The sequence below is a fragment of the Schistocerca americana genome, chromosome 5 (assembly GCF_021461395.2).
Source record: "Schistocerca americana isolate TAMUIC-IGC-003095 chromosome 5, iqSchAmer2.1, whole genome shotgun sequence".
NCBI classification, from domain to species: domain Eukaryota; kingdom Metazoa; phylum Arthropoda; class Insecta; order Orthoptera; family Acrididae; genus Schistocerca; species Schistocerca americana.
The window spans coordinates 642,487,060-642,493,808 of record NC_060123.1 but is presented as its reverse complement, the minus strand read 5'-3'; positions in this window follow the sequence as shown (position 1 = coordinate 642,493,808).

The window sequence follows — 6,749 nt, the reverse complement described above, 5'->3', positions numbered from 1 at the left end:
GAAATGACTTCCTGACACTTAAATCTATATTCGATGTTAACAAATTTCTCTTCTTCAGAAACGCTTTCCTAGCCATTGCCAGTCTAAATTTTATATCCTCTCTACTTCGACCATCAACAGTTATTTTGCTCCACAAATAGCAAAACTCCTTTACTACTTTAAGTGTCTCATTTCCTGATCTAATTCCCTCAGCATCACCCGACTTAATTCGACTGCGTTCCATTATCCTCGTTTTGCTTCTGTTGATGTTCATCTTATATCCTCCTTTCAAGACACTATCCATTCCGTTCAACTGCTCTTCCAAGTCCTTTGCTGTCTCTGACAGATTTACAATGTCATCGGCAAACCTCAAAGTTTTTATTACTTCTCCATGGATTTTAATACCTACACCGAATTTTTCTTTAGTTTCTTTCACTGCTTGCTCAATATAAAGATTAGATAACACTGGGGATAGGCTACAACCCTGTCTCACTCCCTTCCCAACCATTGCTTCCCTTTCATGCCCCTCGACTCTTATAACTGCCATCTGGTTTCTATACAAATTGTAAACAGCCTTTCGCTGACTGTATTTTACCCCTGCCACCTTCAGAATTTGAAAGAGAGTATTCCAGTCAACATTGTCAAACGCTTTCTCTAAGTCTACAAATGCTATAAACATAGGTTTGCCTTTCCTTAATCTAGCTTCTAAGATAAGTCGTAGGGTCAGTATTGTCTCACGTGTTCCAATATTTCTACGGAATCCAAACTGATCTTCCCCGAGGTCGGCTTCTACTAGTTTTTCCATTCGTCTGTAAAGAATTCGCGTTAGTATTTTGCAGCTGTGGCTTATTAAACTGATTTTTCGGTAATTGTCACATCTGTCAACACCTGCTTTCTTTGGGATTGGAATTATTATATTCTTCTTGGAGTCTGAAGGTATTTCGCCTGTCTCATACATCTTGTTCACCAGATGGTAGAGTTTCGTCAGGATTGGCTCTCCCAAGGCCGTCAGTAGTTCTAATGGAATGTTGTCTACTCCTGGGGCCTTGTTTCGACTCAGATCGTGCAGTGCTCTGTCAAACTCTTCACGCAGTATCATATTTCCCATTTCATCTTCATCTACATCCTCTTCCATTTCCACAATATTGTCCTCAAGTACATCGCACTTGTATAAACCCTCTATATACTCCTTCCACCTTTCTGCTTTCCCTTCTTTGCTTAGAACAGGGTTCCATCTGAGCTTTTGATATTCATACAAGTGGTTCTCTTTTCTCCAAAGGTCTCTTTAATTTTCCTGTAGGCAGTATCTATCTTACCCCTAGTGAGATAAGCCACTACATCCTTACATTTGTCCTCTAGCCATCCCTGCTTAGCCATTTTGCACTTCCTGTCAATCTCATTTTTGAGACGTTTGTATTCCTTTTTGCCTGCTTTATTTACTGCATTTTTATATTTCCTCCTTTCATCAATTAAATTCAATATTTCTTCTGTTACCCAAGGATTTCTACTAGCCCTTGTCTTTTTACCTACTTGATCGTCTGCTGCCTTCACTACTTCATCCCTCAAAGCAACCCATTCTTCTTCTACTGTATTTCTTTCCCCCATTCCTGTCAATTGTTCCCTTATGCTCTCCCTGAAACTCAGTACGACCTCTGGTTCTTTCAGTTTATTCAGGTCCCACCTCCTTAAATTCCCACCTTTTTGTAGTTTCTTCAGTTTTAATCTACAGTTCATAACCAATAGATTGTGGTCAGAGTCCACATCTGCCCCTTGAAATGTCTTACAATTTAAACCTGGTTCCTAAATCTCTGTCTTACCATTATATAATCTATCTGAAACCTGTCAGTATCTCCAGGGTTCTTCCATGTATACAACCTTCTTTTATGATTCTTGAACCAAGTGTTAGCTATGATTAAGTTGTACTCTGTTCAAAATTCTACCAAGCGGTTTCCTCTTTCGTTTCTTAGCCCCAATCCATATTCACCTACTACGTTTCCTTCGCTCCCTTTTCCTACTACCGAATTCCAGTCACCCATCACTATTAAATTTTCGTCTCCCTTCACCATCTGAATAATTTCTTTGATTTCATCATACATTTCTTCAATTTCTTTGTCATCTGCAGAGCTAGTTGGCATATAAACTTGTACTACTGTAGTAGGCATGGGCTTCGTGTCTATCTTGGCCACAATAATGTGTTCACCATACTGTTTGTAGTAGGTTACCCGCACTCCTATTTTCCTATTCATTATTAAAGCTACTCCTGCATTACCCCTAGTTGATTTTGTATTTATGTATTTTGTATTTTTGTGTTGGTAAACGTAATACCATAAAAATATTAGTTGATTCGTGATTGCATCATGAAGTTATTCTCGATGAAGTACGTCAACTTACGTACCCATTTCTCGCCATTTGCGGGATGTTTTAATTTTCTTCTTTAACATGAAGAAATCTGTGGTTGGGGGTCTTAAAATGCTGGGTAAGACCAATGGTGAGGGAACTATTAGTGGAAGAACGTGCAGAGAATGTTTCCAATGCCCTAAGAATGGTGATTTTGATGTTGAAGACCAGCATGTCGGAGGAAGACAGAACGTTGTCGTAGCTACTGAAACATACGAAGATAGTCACAGGACATCATTATCAAAACGTCCCCCCCCCCCAAGTAGCTGAGTGGTCAGCGCAAAAGAATGTCAATCCTGAGGGCCTGGGTTCGATTCCCGGCTGGGTTGGAGATTTTCTTTAAATAAAAATGTGATGGATACCATTGTTTTATTCAAATAAGGAACATTCTCAGCATTATAAATACAGTAGGCTCTCCACAATGCAGCTCATCACTATCTGACCTCTGTTCTATCTGGGCAACTTAATTAATATCATAATAATACTTCTCCATGATAAAATAATGGTTAATTTACTGTATGTACTGTACTTTTCGCAGGCTCTAGGAAACAGGCGCCAGTACAATGCTGTGTGGCCTTTCAAAATGTTTTATGTTTCTTTTGTCCTTCTGACACATCTGGAGTTACAATTGTAATGTAGCAAACATGCTCTGTTGTTAATATTAAATCAGTTGTTGGAACCACTCTTCAACAAACGATACTTAGAAGTCCTTTTCTAGCACTTACAAACAACAATGACCACATGTAAAAATCAGCTCTGTTGACAACACCGTGTTCTTTCTTTCTACAGCTGTATGTCAGACACCCAAAGTACATGCATTGTTAAATAGTTGTTTTGTGCTGTCCTCTGTTTTACTTAGATATTCCAAAATGGGTGATAACTGAAGAAACTTGTAGTGACTGTGAATGGAAAACTGATTGCTGTAATGTTGCCAAAAAGATTCGAAAATGGGTGATAAACGAAAAAAATTTGTAGTGACTATGGATAGAAAACTGAATGCTGTAACTACTAAAATCATTGTTTTTGAGTTAGGGGTAGTAAAAAGTACTGCTGGAGGCTGGAAGAAAAATCGAGGAGAAATTCAGAACTGGTGTACTTCCCAAGCTAGTGGAAGTGGAATAAAATAAGAAAGGCTACGTTGAGATGGAAGCATGGAGAAGTTGAGGAAGATTTATTTTTGTTGCATGAATATTGAAAAGAAAAGGTATGCCGATTGCAGGACCTATAGTGCAGCAAAAAGCACTATCATTTAAGTGGCACGTAGAAGGAGAAGATTTAGAATTTCTTTTGGCCTGTGATGGATGGCTGGAAAGGTGGAAGAAACGATTTGGCATTTTCCAGATTACAATTAGTGGAGAGGTTTTATCTGCTGACAAAGAGGCTGTGTCATTGTTTAAAGATGATTTTTCGAAGTTAACAGATGGCAAGGGAATTTCTGGTGACCAATTTTACAACTGTGGAGGGAGTGGAGTAAATTGCAAGATGCTCTCTACAAAAAGTTTGATTAAAAAAAGGAAGCTGTAACATCCAGGTACAATAAAAATAAGGAGCAAGTTCCCATATTCGCTTGTGGTAATACAACTGGCAACCACAAGCTGAAGCTTACATTAAAAGGGAAAACTCAGAAATCTAGAGCTTTCAAAAAGAAAGCATGAATGAATTCAGTAATCTTTAAAACCTCATTCCCAAATTAATATTTACCAGTTGTAGAGAAATATTTGAAAGACAACAGTTTACTGAGGAACACTCCGCTCTCTCTTGGCAACACACATTTACATCCTGCCAGTGCCAAACTCACAGATGGAGATATCAAAGCCTTATTTTTACCACCAAACATGACTGCTTTTTGCCAGTCAATGGACTGTGGGATGCTGAAGAAAAAGTATCGCTGTTGTTGATACCAGTGATTGATAATAATGAATACTGTGTAACCATTCTGAAGGGAATTGACCTACCAGATGTCATAAGGTGGTTGGCCAAAGTATGGGAAGCAATTCGAAACACATGACTTGTACAGTCTTGGAAAATTAATTTAGACCATGAAGGTGGACATTTCAACTTTGAATACAAATGCGAAAATGAACTCAATGATATCGTTTCGTTGCTCAAAAATTTACTTGGCTGTATGTCGACACAGAGGACATCAAAGGTTAGATGACAAAAAATGAAGTTGAACAATAAACTGACAATGACATTGCAGAAATGGTGATGCAAGGGGAAGTAACACAAAAGTAGGAGGCAAATTTAGATGACAGAAGAAATCTCATCCAACATTGGAAAGGATTCAAAATGACTGAGGCAGTGCTGCATTACATTATTGATAAGGAGAAAGCAATTCCAAATGATACAATCTGTTTGCATAAGAGAAGGAACACTGCAATATGGCAGATGTCTGAAGGAGGGAAACAGTCATACATCAAAGACTGTTTTAAAACCTAAATCAGTAAGTGACATATATTTTGTTAGTCCTGGCTTTTCACATGCACATAATAATACATTTGTGCCTTCCAGTGCAGATCATTATATGTTTCCTGCAATAATTTTCGAGGGATACAATATGTACATAACGAACACTGGCTCTGATCAGACATACAGGTTGGTGCCTACAAGTGTTGTGATGTTGCAGTTATGCCTAGTCCCATGTAGTGCTCTCCCTTTAATATTCGAGAAGGACAATGCTGAGAGTCTGTAGTTGCCTAGTTCGAGCACTAGCAGAGTGTCAGTAGCGACATGTTGTGTAGATTTTCGAGTAGTTCTTGTTTTCCGTCCTTTATTGAGTTATTAGTTTCGGTAGCTTGACTCAAAGTAAAAAAAATGTGTCTTCTGATATTGTTTGTGCAATTTATTTACTGAATGGAAGTATTTGAGAAAATGGAAGATCATGAAGAAACATAGATTTCCCCTGTGCCATGTGGGTCAGGTTTCCAAACAACCCTAATAAGACACGCATTGACAATAGAAACAATGCAACAGAAAAAGGCAACTGAGTTTTGGCGGCAAAGTGAATCCATAACCAACAGTGTCTATAAATATTTAAAGCATCTTGTAGACAATGATGGTGGAATGTTAACATCTACATGCACACTCATTAGGAAAGGTAGACAAAATCAACAGCAAAGATGTCAATAAATGTAATCATATGTTACTGAAAAAAAACACTGTAAGGAAAAAAAGTCTTGATTCTCCCAGGAAATGTTAAACAACACAGCTCTTTAACCAAACTAAATGACTTTAGCAAAGACACCCTCATGCGGAAAATTTATGAATTTTAGGACTAATTTTTACAAGTTTAACAAATTTTTACAAATTGAGAAAAACGTTAATTGAAAAAATAAATTTTACTGGATTTGCTAGTTCTGTTAGATGCATATGGAACTGCTAGATCTGTGTGACGCATATTCAATGATTAAGCATTTAAATACAAGCATCAGAATGATGGTAGACAATTTTTACCTGACTGCAACATTATAGTGGCCTCCAGAATTAAATTTTTGCGGGCAATGAATTCGCTGCCAACTTCAGGTGCCATATTCTACTTGGATGAAACTTGGGTTAGTCAAAACCATTTGTTAAAGTACACCTGGCTGAGTTCTGGCCAAAGTGGGGGGCCTTCAGATACCTGTTGGAAAAGGGGCCAGGTTATTTGTTGCGCATGTGCGGTCTGTGAAGACTGGCTTTCTTAAAGGACGTAAATTAGTTTATAGATACAGCAAAATAAACAAGTCAGGAGAGTACTGTTTGGAAATGAATGCAGCTAAGTTTGACCAGTTATGCATTATTGTTAGTGTGCTAATTTGCTTGAAATTCCAGTAGTTATATTTTTTACACAAGTATACACTTTTGTCAATGATTTACTTGCGTTTGCACTTCATATAAACAGACAATACCTAATGTTATCTACAGTAATTTTATACACTGTAGAATGCAAATATTGAATTGAATGGTAAAGCTTTTAAAATGTTTTTAAATTCAAATAATGTACACACAAATTGCTTACACAACAATATGATAGGTATAGCGTAAATCAACATTTCACTGCAGAAACATAGTTATATTTGTGTTGACCAAAGAATAAATTATTACAACGAGTAACAGAGGTGCATGTGACTACCAAGTGCATGTGACTCATGATCTGGCATAACCACACTAACAGCCACCTGCCAGTGTGCCTGACCAGAGCTATAGCATGTATTATGTAAGAAGTAAGAAAATGTTAATAAAATTAGTTTTCTGTATAAGAAATGTTTGTTTTGAATGGTACACCTGCGGTCAGAAGGGAGAATTAATAGAACTCTGATCTATATGGGATTTTTATTAACCAGATTGACCTTCAGTCCCATTAGGCTGGACAGTGAAGAGACTGTACAGACTTC